Source organism: Apium graveolens, unplaced genomic scaffold (genome assembly GCF_009905375.1).
Source record: "Apium graveolens cultivar Ventura unplaced genomic scaffold, ASM990537v1 ctg1624, whole genome shotgun sequence".
Lineage (NCBI taxonomy): Eukaryota > Viridiplantae > Streptophyta > Magnoliopsida > Apiales > Apiaceae > Apium > Apium graveolens.
Genome location: NW_027417333.1, coordinates 62,352 through 79,052, shown reverse-complemented (window position 1 = coordinate 79,052; position 16,701 = coordinate 62,352). Strand labels below are relative to the sequence as shown.

The window sequence follows — 16,701 nt, the reverse complement described above, 5'->3', positions numbered from 1 at the left end:
AACTACTTGATTAATTGAATTTAAAATTATTATTTTATATTTTATTCAATTTTATAAATAAACATCACTTTATTCATCTTCTCATCATACGCTAGCAACTCACAAACATACTAAAATTTAAAAGAACATTGTTCATGCTGATCTCAAATTTTTTCATGTGCATGTCATAAATTTGTTTAGACAACCATGTCTTGTTAAAACCTACTCCTTTACATATTGAGTATTTAAGTATTTAATATTTTGCAGATTAATTACAGTTCAGGCATGCCTATTCTCTTGAGACAGCGTGGAAGATCATGCAAAGTAGCAAGTGATTAACCCCACCATTTGACAAACATTTAACAGGTTTGATAAGTAGCACCTTACGGCCCCAAAAGTACAAAATAGTTAATTAGCGCAAAAACACTATTACATCTAGCAGAAGTCTCATAAGTTGCATAGATATTAGTTTAACTGCTACTTGTATATATTCACTAGCGTGTAGTCTTCGGCATTGGCAAAGTGAGCAGCCACCATTCTCAATATAGTGCCTCTATCATTCCTGATTGCCAGGAGCTGCTTGCGAAGTTGAGGCTTTCACCCTCAGTATTCCTTCAGAGTATGAGTTTCTTGTTTGGCCCATCTCCTTATTTTTAACATAACCTTGTTCTCCAGGTGATACTTTGCTTATGATAATATTTGATTAATCAGACAGTAAGTAAACTGAACAACAATAACATTTATGCATCCATTACCAAGCTACTAAGATATTAAATCCTAATGTCTTCATTGTAGAGCAAATCTCATCTCGGCACGAGATAAAGACGAATCATATTTATGGCAGCAAAGTTCGAATATGCTTCAACAGCAGCAAGAATAGTTGTTGCAGAACAAACAAATCCATCAAATCTAAGGCAGCAAGATCAGTGCTCTCACCAAATCTGGTACACCTTTGCAATCCGTCAACTAACCTTTTCTTATGTCGTGTCCTTCAACTCCATTAGTCCCTTTACATACGCCAGGAGAATTGGAAAAAATTTCTTGGATTGTTAATTCTGAAACTAAAAATTTATTATAAAATGCTATGAATTTATACGTTGTAAAGGAAATACTAAAATGCTCCGAATATTAAAAAATAAGAAGCAAACAATATTTATTTTTTGCAAAAGTAGCAACTTAAATTTCAATACAGAGTGCACAACTCTAGCATTTATATGTGATAACAACAAAAGAGCTCAAGTCATATTTAAGGAAGTCGGTTGACAGTAAAAGTGGTAAGAAGACGCAAGTCTAATCACTTGAAGATCCATCCTTGTCTTCTTCATGTGCTGCTACAACTTTCTACATAAACCTCTTTCTAACTTCATCAAGCACTGATTCCCTAGCCCATCATTAAGTATATGATCTGATTGACATAGAACAAGAGCAACACCTTCAGGAATGCATCTCCTACCAAAATTATGCATACCAACATAATTTGCCTTAACAGCACCGCTATTGAAAACCAATAGAGTTGGAAGATTACGATCGTGATAGTTCGGTATGCAGTCGGTTGATATGATTTTGACAAATTTTGTGACGGGGTATTTTGCTGCTAGTTCTTCTAGACACGCCATAAGCACCCCACATTCCGCATACCCATCTTTATACAGAATAACTACCACCCAAACATCAGGCGACGCTTGTGAAATCTGACGTACAAAATCTGATCCAGAAATTGGTATTACTGATCCAAATTTTAAAACCTTAGATGCTTCTCTTATCTCAGCCAGTCTCTTCTGTTAGTATTAATCTAAATTATTGAATCAAGATTCACTTTTAATATGCTCAAGAGGTTTGGAAACTAAACCTTAAATATGTGCATTCTATTAATTTTTTAAAAAATATTTCTAAAAAGCAACCGAAGATTATTGAACTGAAAATATTAAAAACCTTTGATCTTAACGTCGCTTAAATTATAAAATATTTTTTTAAAATAAATTAGTAATTCTAAATTCAATTTTTTTTAATAGTAAATGGTTTCTGTTATTTCTTGTGTTTCTCCACACACACCCAGATTTTAGCTTTCTCGAAACCTAAACCAGCTCAGATAACTTTTTCCATCTTTTATGTACACACACCCACTAAAATATATAAATATTAAATAAAAATGTATATTTCTTAAATTTGGTCATTCTTAAAACTAAGTATTTCTAAAACTCAAATAGGGAACCGTTGGAGCCTAAAATATTAAAAATTATTAGGCTAAATGGTTTTCGTATTAAGCCCTAAATTGCAGTGAATTTTAATAAAAAAAAATTAATTATTTCCAAAATTCAAACCGGGAAATGTTGTACGGTAAAATATAATAAACTTTTGAATTAGGGTCCACGCTTATATTATAAAATATTAATTAGAAATCAAAATCTAAAATCTTAAATATTTTTAAAACACCAATAAAAATTATTGAACCCAATTTAGAATTAACGCTTAAATTAAGATATCAAAATGTAACATGAATTTCCAAAGATAATGTCAAGTTATGTTTTTTAAATAAAAAAAAATCAAAAGATTAAAACACTATGACATTGCCCATCTTTTTTTCAAAATAGTTTTAGGATTTACAAAGTGATGTGGCCATTTAGAATGCTATTTTAAATAATTCATATTTAGTTCTATATTTTTCTAGTTAATATTTTAGACTAAAATTGTTTTAAGTAAAATAAATATAATTATCGGGTTAAAATAAAATAATAAATATTACTGATCCAACAAAAAAATGTACAATATAATTAGAATAAACAAAATAATATAAATTAGTCCATATAAGATGAAAAAAATATTATACAATTGCTCCACACAAAATTAAAATCAAAATATAATGCGACCAATAAGAATGAAATTAAAAATAATTAGTTGGATTTCATCGTAGTGGTGGGCCTCGCTCTAAAATAAAATAATGTAAACCCTGATACTGGATCAATCAAATTAATATCATAATTTGTATCTTGTTGATATGAACAAAAAATTAACTTCTAACTAAATATTATTATTATTATTATTATTATTATTATTGAAACACCCATAAAACTCTTATAGTTTATCGATTAAGACCTCTCCGTGCCCTAAAAAAGTATCAACCTCATTAAAATAATAATTTATTAAGGTTTCAACATAATGGAGATATTATATTTTTTCTCTCAAAAAACTACAAAATCGCTATAATATAATTATCATGGAGTCATATCATTTAAAAAAAGTAAATAGAAAGATATTTTACTGAATAATTTTAAGAATTCAATTCAAAATATTTTTTTAAAATTATATAATATTAAAAAAGATTTGTGCATCCTGCACGAATTTTAAGCTAGTATATTATAATAGACGAAATTTTAGAATTTTGGTTGGTTGGTCTGTCAATTCTATTTCTAACAGATATTAAAGTCACCCTACTATATTAATTTAAATTTTTATTTATATCAAAATTTATATTATTCAAATTGATATTAAAGTCAACTACTTTTTATCAAATTTAATTTTAATTCATATTCACCAATTTAATCGAACTATAAATAAGAAATTATAAATATCTATATCAATTCTTTCAAACAATAATGTGTTACTCATATAATGATCTCGAACTAAAAATAATAATATATCCTTTGAATCTGTTATCAATAAAGTTATATTATTAATTCAGGTTAAAAGAAAATTTAAATTAAACTAAATATTATTAGCAAGGTTTGGTTGGTATAATATGCATCCGTCTACTAAAAATATTATACTATTAAAATAGGTTAAAACAAAACAATATATATTATTCATCAACGTTAAAAAAATATTATGCAATTGATTCAATAAAAAGTACTTGATTAATTGAATTTAAAATTATTATTTTATATTTTATTCAATTTTATAAATAAACATCACTTTATTCATCTTCTCATCATACGCTAGCAACTCACAAACATACTAAAATTTAAAAGAACATTGTTCATGCTGATCTCAAATTTTTTCATGTGCATGTCATAAATTTGTTTAGACAACCATGTCTTGTTAAAACCTACTCCTTTACATATTGAGTATTTAAGTATTTAATATTTTGCAGATTAATTACAGTTCAGGCATGCCTATTCTCTTGAGACAGCGTGGAAGATCATGCAAAGTAGCAAGTGATTAACCCCACCATTTGACAAACATTTAACAGGTTTGATAAGTAGCACCTTACGGCCCCAAAAGTACAAAATAGTTAATTAGCGCAAAAACACTATTACATCTAGCAGAAGTCTCATAAGTTGCATAGATATTAGTTTAACTGCTACTTGTATATATTCACTAGCGTGTAGTCTTCGGCATTGGCAAAGTGAGCAGCCACCATTCTCAATATAGTGCCTCTATCATTCCTGATTGCCAGGAGCTGCTTGCGAAGTTGAGGCTTTCACCCTCAGTATTCCTTCAGAGTATGAGTTTCTTGTTTGGCCCATCTCCTTATTTTTAACATAACCTTGTTCTCCAGGTGATACTTTGCTTATGATAATATTTGATTAATCAGACAGTAAGTAAACTGAACAACAATAACATTTATGCATCCATTACCAAGCTACTAAGATATTAAATCCTAATGTCTTCATTGTAGAGCAAATCTCATCTCGGCACGACATAAAGACGAATCATATTTATGGCAGCAAAGTTCGAATATGCTTCAACAGCAGCAAGAATAGTTGTTGCAGAACAAACAAATCCATCAAATCTAAGGCAGCAAGATCAGTGCTCTCACCAAATCTGGTACACCTTTGCAATCCGTCAACTAACCTTTTCTTATGTCGTGTCCTTCAACTCCATTAGTCCCTTTACATACGCCAGGAGAATTGGAAAAAATTTCTTGGATTGTTAATTCTGAAACTAAAAATTTATTATAAAATGCTATGAATTTATACGTTGTAAAGGAAATACTAAAATGCTCCGAATATTAAAAAATAAGAAGCAAACAATATTTATTTTTTGCAAAAGTAGCAACTTAAATTTCAATACAGAGTGCACAACTCTAGCATTTATATGTGATAACAACAAAAGAGCTCAAGTCATATTTAAGGAAGTCGGTTGACAGTAAAAGTGGTAAGAAGACGCAAGTCTAATCACTTGAAGATCCATCCTTGTCTTCTTCATGTGCTGCTACAACTTTCTACATAAACCTCTTTCTAACTTCATCAAGCACTGATTCCCTAGCCCATCATTAAGTATATGATCTGATTGACATAGAACAAGAGCAACACCTTCAGGAATGCATCTCCTACCAAAATTATGCATACCAACATAATTTGCCTTAACAGCACCGCTATTGAAAACCAATAGAGTTGGAAGATTACGATCGTGATAGTTCGGTATGCAGTCGGTTGATATGATTTTGACAAATTTTGTGACGGGGTATTTTGCTGCTAGTTCTTCTAGACACGCCATAAGCACCCCACATTCCGCATACCCATCTTTATACAGAATAACTACCACCCAAACATCAGGCGACGCTTGTGAAATCTGACGTACAAAATCTGATCCAGAAATTGGTATTACTGATCCAAATTTTAAAACCTTAGATGCTTCTCTTATCTCAGCCAGTCTCTTCTGTTAGTATTAATCTAAACTATTTTGGTTATTTAGTTATTTAGTTTATTTTGTATTTGTTTTTAATAAAACAGAGTCATGCAAGTAGTGGAGTATTTGTAGGACTGTGGAGAAATATTCGTTGGCAGCAGCTTTAGTTTAGGAAGTCTGGTGCTGGTTTTTAGGCATTATCTTGTATTGCATTTCTATATTATCTGTAGTGATCGGTTGAATAAAAGTAACGTTCAGATTATTTGTTCTTGCTTGTTTTCATACAGACAAATACATTCATGTGTAAACAGGTGCTCAGATATATACAATAATCTGGTATCAGAGCTTGGTTAATTCAGTGAATGCCAAAATATATGCCACGGTCTCGTACGATGGAGAACAGCAAAACAAAAGATGGAACGCTCGAGTTATCTTACCCCATGTTGAACAAAGGGAATTATACAGCATGGGCACTTAAGATGAAGGTTTATATGCAGGCACATGATGTGTGGAAAGCCATAGATATCGAAAGCTTGAAGGAAGCGGTTGACGAACGGGTGGATAGAATGGCCCTTGCCGCAGTGTACCAAGGGATCCCAGTGGACGTCTTGTTGTCCATTGCTGAGAAGAAGACAACAAAGGAAGCGTGGAATGCTGTCAAGGTCATGTGCTTGGGAGTTGATCGTGTCAAGACGGCAAAAATTCAAACTCTTAAGGCAGAATTTGAGGCCTTGAGTATGAAAGAGACAGAGCCACTTGACGAATTTTGTATGAAATTGAATGGATTGGTGACCACTATAAGGACACTTGGAGAGGAGGTCAAGGAAACTTATATTGTAAAGAAATTGTTACGAGCGGTTCCTACTAAATTTCTACAAATAGCTTCAGCCATCGAACAGTTCGGAGATCTTGAATCGATGAGTGTTGAGGAGGTGGTTGGGTCCTTAAAGGCTCATGAAGAACGTTTACGTGGCCAAGAGGAACCGAGTGGAGGTCAGTTATTGTTGACTGAAGAAGAGTGGTCAAGACGAGAAAGAGATGATGGAAACTGCTACTAACAAGGGAGGAGTGGCTTAAACGCTCCAGTAAAAGGGGAACAGATGGATCGTATGGGTCAAGATCTCGAAATAATCGGGATTTTGGACGTGCAGGATGCGACAAAACCAGGGTAAGATGTTTTAATTGCCAGGGGTAAGGTCATTTTGCTGCAGAATGTAAAAAATCAAAGCGTGAAAGAGAGAATAAGGAAGCAACGGAGGAAGCAAATTTGGCCCAGATGCAAGATGATGAGTCCGCGTTGTTAATGTTGGAAAAAACGGAGGAAGAAGAAACCAAAGTCATGTTGATTAATGAAGATAAAGTGGTACCAAAACTCAAGGATAATGTAAAAACAGGGCAACCAAATTCAAATATTTGGTACTTAGATAATGGAGCCTCGAATCATATGACAGGGCAATTATCAAAATTTAGGGAATTGGATACAAACGTGAGGGTAAAGGTGAGATTCGGTGACGGCTCGACAGTGATAATAAAGGGCAAAGGAACGATCAGTATGAGGTGCAAAAATGGGGAAGACCGGCTACTTACAAACGTGTACTATATTCCAATGTTGTGCAATAATATCATTAGCCTCGGGCAACTCTCGGAGGAAGGAAACAAGGTTATTCTGAATGGTGCTTACCTCTGGGTCTACAACAAAGAAAGACAATTGATTATGAAGGTAAAACGTTCTATGAATCGTCTTTATAAACTTATAATTGAAAGTAGTAGCCCAGAATGTTTATTGTCAAAATGTGATGAAGTTTGCTGGCTTTGGCATGCCCGTCTTGGGCACGTCAACTTTAATGCTATGAATCTGATGTGTACTGTAACGCCCCCAAATCCGGGGTCAGGGGATTTGGTCATCACGATGAAACCTCAATCCAAAATAACCTGTTAAATCAAATAATAAATGCCAGCGGAAGATATTTATCATAAATGACCCCAAACTAATCCAAGATCTTTTAAGGTTACAGTTCTAGAAACAAGATATCCAAATTCCACAAATAAATTTTTCACTTTCTTTTAAAACTCTTTTCAATAATTCTCAATATCCAAACTTAACCCGCTAGTATAACTTCGAAATGAAGTATACTAGGCCTAAATAAAATACACAACTATAATATAATATAATATAATATAAACAACTTTACATAATAAAACTTACACTAGTCCGCAAACCCTGGACCAACCACCTTCGAAAAGCTTCTTCTTTGCTTCCTCGAATTACGCGGCTAAACAGCAAGCTAATCCTCACTGGAGGTTAAAAATTTAAAAACAGGCAAGTATGAGCGGAAGAAATGCTCAGCAAGATCATTATAGCATATATATAGTCGTTTTGATATAAAACAGACATCTGCATTAGCGCAGAACATTTAAAATCATAATTGCTGAATCATAAAACTTTAGTTGAGGAATCCCAGAATTGATTTCTTAATTGTATTCAAAACCATTTTGATATTTTTGAGCGAAATGCTTCAGCACTACTTTGAATCTTGACGAGAATAAAACTCGTAAAAAAAGTGTTTACGGAAATATCGTAAACAATTCTAACATGAAACAATGATTATGGATTGAATCGTAAACTTTACTCAAAACTCAACTCTTAATATTAATACTTATTTTGTTGTCATATCAAATTAGATATCAATACGAACTTTGATGCTCACAACACCCATACTGAAATCAACATCAATCATCTATACTAATACCATCTTTGATATTTAACAACAAACTAAGTATCCTCAAAATCAGAAACTGAATCAAAACCACATTTCATCTTTTATCCGAAAATAAAATACTTAATAAATCATTCCTTGTAAGATGTCAAAATCAATATAATAATTTCGATTGGAACCAAATTATGCACTATGCTGTTCCTGATGATCAGTCATGAAACAGCACCGGTATCCCGCAGTATACCGTAAATATAGGTACTACCCGTATCCCGAAGACATACGGTACCTATAGGGCGCCAGAAAAAGGCATAACTAGCCTTGTAAGATATTACACTTCTGTATTGCACTTCCGTATAATAGCTCACGCTGGACCGGTGCCTCGGCCTCTTACGCTACCAGTAACCATCAAATCTCAAAACCTTTTATTGAAAAGGGGTCATAATACTCGACACCCGAAATAATTTTATTCCCCCATTAACTTGGGTAGGAATATTCACAACCAAATCACTTTTCTCAAAATCCAAAACATTTATAAATCCAGAAATTGGATAAGTAAAATCACTTGACTATTCTGAATATAGTATAGCAGATGAGTATTTGCATAAACAGAATTATTTAATTCAGCGATATGTAAAACATTTATCTATTCCGAACAGAGAATAGGGAAAACAATACTTGCATAATATAATTCGAAATAAACGTCACTTGAATGATAAGTGAAGTCAGGGGTACTTGCCTTTGGGTTTTAAGCAGTTAGTCACACTCGCAAAACCACATCTATTCTGACATTCTGTCTCAAAACATCACCGTCTTTCTTTTCAACACTTCACCGATATGCTGCTCCTGCGATTGCTAGAAGCCAGATACCCAATACCATTCCATCTCATTCTTTATCCAACGTCTTGTCCTGATCAAATCGAATGATCCGCATCTATAATTAAAAGATACAACTTTAATTGTCTAAATGATAATTACTTGACGAACGGCGCGTCAAAACCCTATCGTCTACCCATACGATAGCCCACATATAAATATAACAGACAAACACAGGGCTCTTAATCCACACACACACATAATTCACATAGCACATAAGCACATAACTCATGTATCACTTAATTCATATCACATATGACTCAGTTCGTCAAAAGGGTCGACTCGATATGTTTAAAACTGAAATCAGGTCAAAATATGATTTTTCGATCAATAATCGACTCAGAATAACTTTTAAAACAAACGACCTCTCGAAACAAAAAGGATTTGGGTCTCGAAAGTATTTTTAATGAAAGCGGAATATTTTTCTGAGTCTGTACGCGTTCGTTTCATATTAAACGGGCGAACGGTTTATTTATTATGAATTTTTGAACATTTTTCGGAATTAAAACAAGTCTCCGAATCATTTATAACTAAATAATAGTGCTCGAACACTCGAAATAATTTTATAAGAATTATTGAGCCTGGAAAATAATTTAAAATAATATTCTCTTGGAAATCGGACAGCACCTCCTCTATTTCTCGGACTGCCAGTCGATATCATATCGACACAACCAACAACAATCAACACAATAATTTATATTTACGCGTATAAACACTCCAGAAATGAATAACACGGCCACCTGAACCAAAACTCGGACCAAAAGTGACTTCTCCAACAATTTCTAAAAATTATGAAATAAATATATAAACATTAACATGCTATAATATACACAAGTACGAAGGCGAAATTTCGGAATCGTTACCCAAAATAATTTCTGATCACCCCGAAGAGAAAATCTGATGTCCGGAAAATATCTCCAGAAAAATCCGAAATTAATAGCGATAGATATATACACGCTGAGATGCCATGTGGAGTAATCACCACCTCCAAACTCTTTTTCTACGCCCCGAAAATAAATTAAAACGGAAATATAACGGAAATATGCCCCGCAAATTTTCTTCTCAAACCCTTGCAATATATATACCTATGCGTAGGTATCGAAGCGCTGATCGTTTATATATATAATAATTGAAATTTGGATTAACGGTTTGTAAGATATGAATTTTTGAAAATTAAAAATTATAAAATAGGGGAGACAGAACAGAGAAGAGAAACAGATTGGGGAAGGGGGGTCGCGGTAAACAAATAAAAGGGGGGTTGGTTTGCCAGGTGGGGTGGGTGGGGGTGTACACGTTTTTTATATTTTTTTTTTTTTATTTTATTTTTTTTTTTTTATCTACTGTACTATTTCCAGTACTTATCAATATACAAGCCTAATTTTGTCCCGAAATTTAGAATTTAACGAGCAGACTTACGGGTACAATTAACCCGAAAATTACCAAATAAGTTTTAAAATTCTCGGAATAATTAAAAACTAATACAATAAAATTTTCATAATTTTTAAAGCATTTTTGACTTGCGCGTTATACCCGCATTACACATTTTAACGAACCGAGCTGCACTTGAAACAAATTCAGAAAATCACAAAAATAGTCTTAAAATATTACAAATATCCCGAAGTTTATAAAAACATAAATTTTGAAATTTTAAAATAATTTTTGAAACGTAATTTATACCCGCTTTTATCAATTAAACGATTCAACGCGCGGTTAAAATTAATCCTAAAAATTCCCAAAATAATTTTAAAATTCTCAGAATATTCCAAACTTAAATAAATATGAGTTTCATAATTTTTGAAAAATTTTAGAATTAAATACGGATTTTATAAATAAATGAAATCAGAAAATCATATAGGGCTAAATAATTGATGAAATATTGATTTCTAAATTTTATAAAATCCCAAAAATAATTATTTTAATTATAAAGTCATAAAAATATTTTTGAAAGATAATTTAAATATTTATGAAATTAGATTTTCAATAAAATCACTTTTAAAGACAAAAACAAAACGATACGACTCAGTAATTAATAATACAAATAATCCTCAATCACAACTAAGTCCCACACAATTAATATTACATACAACACATAGTAGACAGAATATCCATCCAATCCCTAATATTACTAAACGAACTCAATTTACCGATATCAATAAAATGATCGGTTTTCAAATAAACTTTTGAAAATAATACATTTAAAGAAATATTTTCAGAAATTAACAAGGATCAATATAACACTCAACAATTAGCACATTACCATTTAATAACACAAACTCGTCAAATAGGAATAAAATATCCCCAATTTTATTCCTTCTAAATCAGAAAATCACATAAACATATTCAAATATTATTAATAATAATTCTGAAAATACGGGATATCACATGTACTACAAATATGGTTTATGGTTTGCCTGAGATTAAAATGCAGAATGATGTTTGCACTGGCTGTCTAATGTCAAAACAAACCAGAAAGGCATTTCCAGGACAGGCTAGTTATAGTGCAAAAAGGGTACTAGAGCTTGTGCACGGTGATCTATGTGGTCCTATTTCACCCTCAATATTCGGTGGGAATAGATATTTCTTTTTGCTGGTGGACGACTACAGTCGAGTAATGTGGGGTATATGCTAAAGAGTAAGGACCAGGCATTCGAGGCGTTTAAAAAATTTCGAGCACAAGTTGAGGACGGAAAAGAACGCAAGGTGAAAACTTTTAGAACTGACAGAGGTGGGGAGTTTCTCTCCAAAAAATTCATTACTCATTATGAGGAAGCAGGCATAGCACGACAATTCACAGCACCTTATTCTCCCCAACAAAATGGTGTGGTCGAGAGAAGAAATAGAACAGTAGTGGAGATAGCCAGAAGTTTCTTAAAAGAAAAGAATCTACCCCTGATGTTTTGGGGAGAAGCCGTACGACATTCCATCTATGTACTGAATCGATTGCCAACACGAGCTGTCTCAGGCATGACCCCATATGAGGCTTGGTCGGGAAATAAACCAAATATAGGCCATATCAAAATCTTCGGGTGCCTGGCACACATGAAACTCCCGTCTGTTCACACGACTAAGTTGGATGACCGAAGTAAATTGGTAATTAATCTTGGCAAGGAGCCCGAGACAAAGGCGTACAGGCTATACGATCCAGAGCGAAAAATAATACATGTTAGCCGAGATGTTGTCTTTGAAGAAAACAAAGCGTGGATGTGGAAGCATGACAAAGAATCAGATGGGAAGGTACACGATACACTCACAATTCTTGAGTCAGTCACTAGGTCTGAAGGTGAAACCAATGATGAAGACAATGAGCCATTCACTCCTGTTTCTGAAAGGTCAAGTTCAGGTGAAGAGGAACCCAACACTTCGATATCATCAAACACTAGCTCAACCTCACTGTCTTCAAGGACGGATACTGATGGCACAGGTGGGTCAAGGTCTGCTCACACCTCTGCTCGTGACTCTGCACCATCTTCTTCAGAAAATTCTGATATAGATACAGACAGTGGGCCGAGACATTATAGGTCTCTACATGATATTTATAATGAGACTCAAGAGATTGAATTAGAAGACGATGAGTTATTATTTGCTGGAGTGGAAGAACCTGCAAGCTACACTAAGGCAGCAGCTGAACATAACTGGAGAGAAGCCATGAAAACCGAAATGGACGCTGTTGAAAAAAATAACACCTGGAAGTTTACTGAACTTCCCCCGGGACAGAAAGCAATTGGATTGAAGTGGGTGTTTAAGGAAAAGAAAGACACAACTGGAAAGATAATAAAATATAAGGCTAGAATTGTGGCAAAGAGATTTGTTCAGAAACAAGGAAGGGACTTTGAAGAGAATTTTGCTCCAGTTACACGTCTTGAAACAGTCAGAATTCTACTTGCAATCGCTGCCAAACATGGTTGGAAAGTACATCACTTAGATGTGAAGTCGGCATTTTTAAACGGTGAAATCCAAGAAGAAGTTTACGTTACGCAGCCGGAAGGGTTTGTTAAGAAAGGGCAGGAACAACTGGTGTATAAGCTAATAAAAGCTCTTTATGGTTGACGACAAGCACCCCGTCCTTGGTATACCAAGTTAAGTAAGTGCCTTAAGGAGTTGGGATTTGTAAGGTGCCCTTATGAACACGCAGTCTATACTAAATCAGCTGATGATGAGGTATTAATTGTTGGAGTATACGTTGACGATTTACTAGTTACTGGGACGCAAGTGTCAAGCATACAAGGGTTTAAAGATGAGATGAACAAGCGTTTTGAAATGAGCAATCTAGGCAAGCTGACATACTATTTGGGCTTGCAGGTTGAACAGAGAGATGGTGAGATTAAGCTGAAACAAGCTGCTTATGCGAAGAAAATATTGATGAAGGCTGGAATGTGGGATTGCAATGCTATTAAACTTCCAATGGATCCCAAGGAAATTATGTTGGGTTCCGAAAGCATAAAACGCAGCGGATAAACGTAAATAAAACAAAAATTTCGAAACCCAAAAACAGGATCCATGTATAATTATGGGCAGATTATGGAGATAACGAATCATACCTTTCAAGAGATTAACTTTCACGAACTCAACGGAGATCCTAGCTATCACGCTTTGTGTCTACCTCTCGGAGAAACACATCTATGGTATCCACACGAGCACCTTCAAGAACGTCTCACGAACTTGACTACGGAATGGATGTACTAGCCTCCTTCTTGACGATCTAAATTGCCTCTGCCTCTCTTTGCTACTAGGGTTCTCTTAAAAAATGTACAAGCCTCTTTAACCTCTCATTATCTATTTATAATGACTGATTAAAAAGGCCCATAATAGCAAATCCCAACCCTAGTAGGTATTGGATTAAATAATAAAAACAAATTTCTATTATTTAATTAATAACTAAGTCATACTTAATTATTATGGGCAAAAACATTCCTTTTAATTCGAATTTATATTATCTCAATTAAGTCTTACTTAATTATAATAAAATTCAAATAATCATCAATTAATTTAAATCCATAATTTAAATTAACTATTCCATTAAGTGCTCTATTTGTGCGACCCTATAGGCTATTATTTAATTGGCAATAATTTTATTCTCTAATAAAATTATAAACAATGAGCGGTATCTAGTAATACATCATTGTTACCCAATTAAACAATAATTAAATCGTGATTAGATAAAACCTTTCGTGATTAATGTTTTTCGTATAATATAATCCCTTTAACCATACATATTATAGATTAAACTCGAGGCATGTATTTAGTCATCCTCTTCAACATTTAATCCGGGTTTACTTGATCCATGAGTAGATTATCGAGACAAATCATTATTTGAGCATGGCCATGCTTTTATAATCTCACTCAATCAAGAGGCCAATAATATCTCTCCTAATTATAGGAGGGTTAAATCCTTTATCTATCATTCATATTTCTCATACGACTCATGATATACCCGATGTCCACTTTTATCATCACCCGATCAAAAGTAACTTTTAATGTAGTCAAAGTATATTAATCCTCGTATAGAAATATAATGATTTCAAGTCAAAGGATCGTTACACCATTATCACTGTGAGTCTTTCTTATGACTTTATTAAACATGAAAAATCTCACTGTGGGTCTGTCCAGTACCATGTACTCTCACATGTACCTATGTATTGACTTTAGTATCCCCATACTTATAACCAATGAGATGTGGTTATCTTGTCAAACAACATACTAGTCTATCTATGTATTTTTATTGTCCTATATAATAATACTCGACTAGGGACCTTTAAGAATATGATATATTATATAATCTCAAGTTCAAGTCATGTACTTAAACTATACAATTTGTATCATGATTCTAAGGACATTTATTATGCTAACAAAATATAGCAGTAATTAAGGTTATAATAAATACATTTATTGAATGATCAACTGACATAAAGATAAAAGAATAATGCATTGCCTCTAGGGCACCTACACTAACAAATTATTCATAAAGACGAGGGAGGGGTGCGAGTTAACATCACACAGTTTAAGAGTATGATGGGAGGTTTGCGTTATCTGGTACACACAAGGCCCGACATAGCTTACTCTGTTGGAGTTATCAGCAGATAGATGGAGAAGCCGACCCTGATGCATCAACTAGCAGCTAAACGCATTCTACGTTATATCAAAGGGACTCTAAATTTTGGTCTGGTTTATACAGCTGGTAGTGGGAGTGATTCAGTAACTGGATATTCTGACAGCGATCTCGCTGGGCACGTTGATGACCGGAAGAGTACAGGCGGTATGGTATTTTACTTGAATAAGGGACTGATAATATGGTCATCGTAAAAACAAAAGAGTGTGGCTCTCTCCTCCTGCGAGGCGGAGTTTATGGTTGCGACGGCAGCCTCATGTCAAGCTATCTGGCTGCGAAGACTTGTGAGTCATGTAACTTGTGCCTATATCGAACCAGTGCTGTTATACATAGACAATAAGTCTGCGATTGATCTAGCCAAAAACCCGGTATTTCACGGTCGGAGTAAACACATCGACATACACTATCATTTTATTAGAGAGTGTGTCGAGAACGGGCAAATTGTTATCAAACACATTAGTACAGATCTTCAGCGTGCGGATGTGCTTACGAAGGCGCTGCATACTGCCAAGTTTGAGAAAATGAGCATGCTTCTTGGTGTGAGGAACCTGCTGGTATAGTTTAGATTAAGGGGGGGAGAATGTTAGTATTAATCTAAACTATTTTGGTTATTTAGTTATTTAGTTTATTTTGTATTTGTTTTTAATAAAACAGAGTCATGCAAGTAGTGGAGTATTTGTAGGACTGTGGAGAAATAGTCGTTGGCAGCAGCTTTAGTTTAGGAAGTCTGGTGCTGGTTTTTAGGCATTATCTTGTATTGCATTTCTATATTATCTGTAGTGATCGGTTGAATAAAAGTAACGTTCAGATTATTTGTTCTTGCTTGTTTTCATACAGACAAATACATTCATGTGTAAACAGGTGCTCAGATATATACAATATCTTCATCCCATACTCTTGAATAAAGATATCATCATCAATATCCTGGTCATCCTTTAAATCCTCCAATTCTTCTTCAGTCTTATCATTAATCCAAGACTTATCTTTTGTTTTCGATTTTTAATCAGGCTTAAAAGCAGGTGGTTTCGGGGGTAAAGTACTTTCTAATTTCTTTGAATATCATCCCATTGTGAGGAAACTCCGTCTAAATCCTTATAAATAAAATCATAATCCATTGCCCACTAATTTCTCTCTAGTGAAGGAGTAGGCCGGCTGGAGAAGGAAGAATATAGATCTCACCCCAAAAGTGAAGTTTCAATTTCGGGAAAACATTATGGACTTGGAAAAAATATTATTAGAATGTAGAGAACCACAACTGCTCCTTTTTAATTCATTTAAGTACATGCGGTATTTCAGCAGAATATTTAATATAATCGAATATAATAGAATGAGGTTCAAATATGTTGGGTTTATTATCTAAACATGTTCCTGGTACTTTTATCTGTTTGTGCATTTGAATATATTATGTAGGTTGTAGAGTCAGACTTGGTCTGAAGTAGTTGCAAGTTTGTAGGAGAT

General features: G+C 33.8%; 2 pseudogenes; both read right to left on the bottom strand.

Annotated features, from left to right (window-relative positions):
- Positions 1-1,269: 1,269 nt before the first annotated feature.
- On the bottom strand, positions 1,270-4,336 carry LOC141700001 (uncharacterized; annotated as a pseudogene).
- A 753-nt stretch (positions 4,337-5,089) lies between these two features.
- LOC141700000 (uncharacterized) lies at positions 5,090-16,358 on the bottom strand (annotated as a pseudogene).
- Positions 16,359-16,701: the final 343 nt, after the last annotated feature.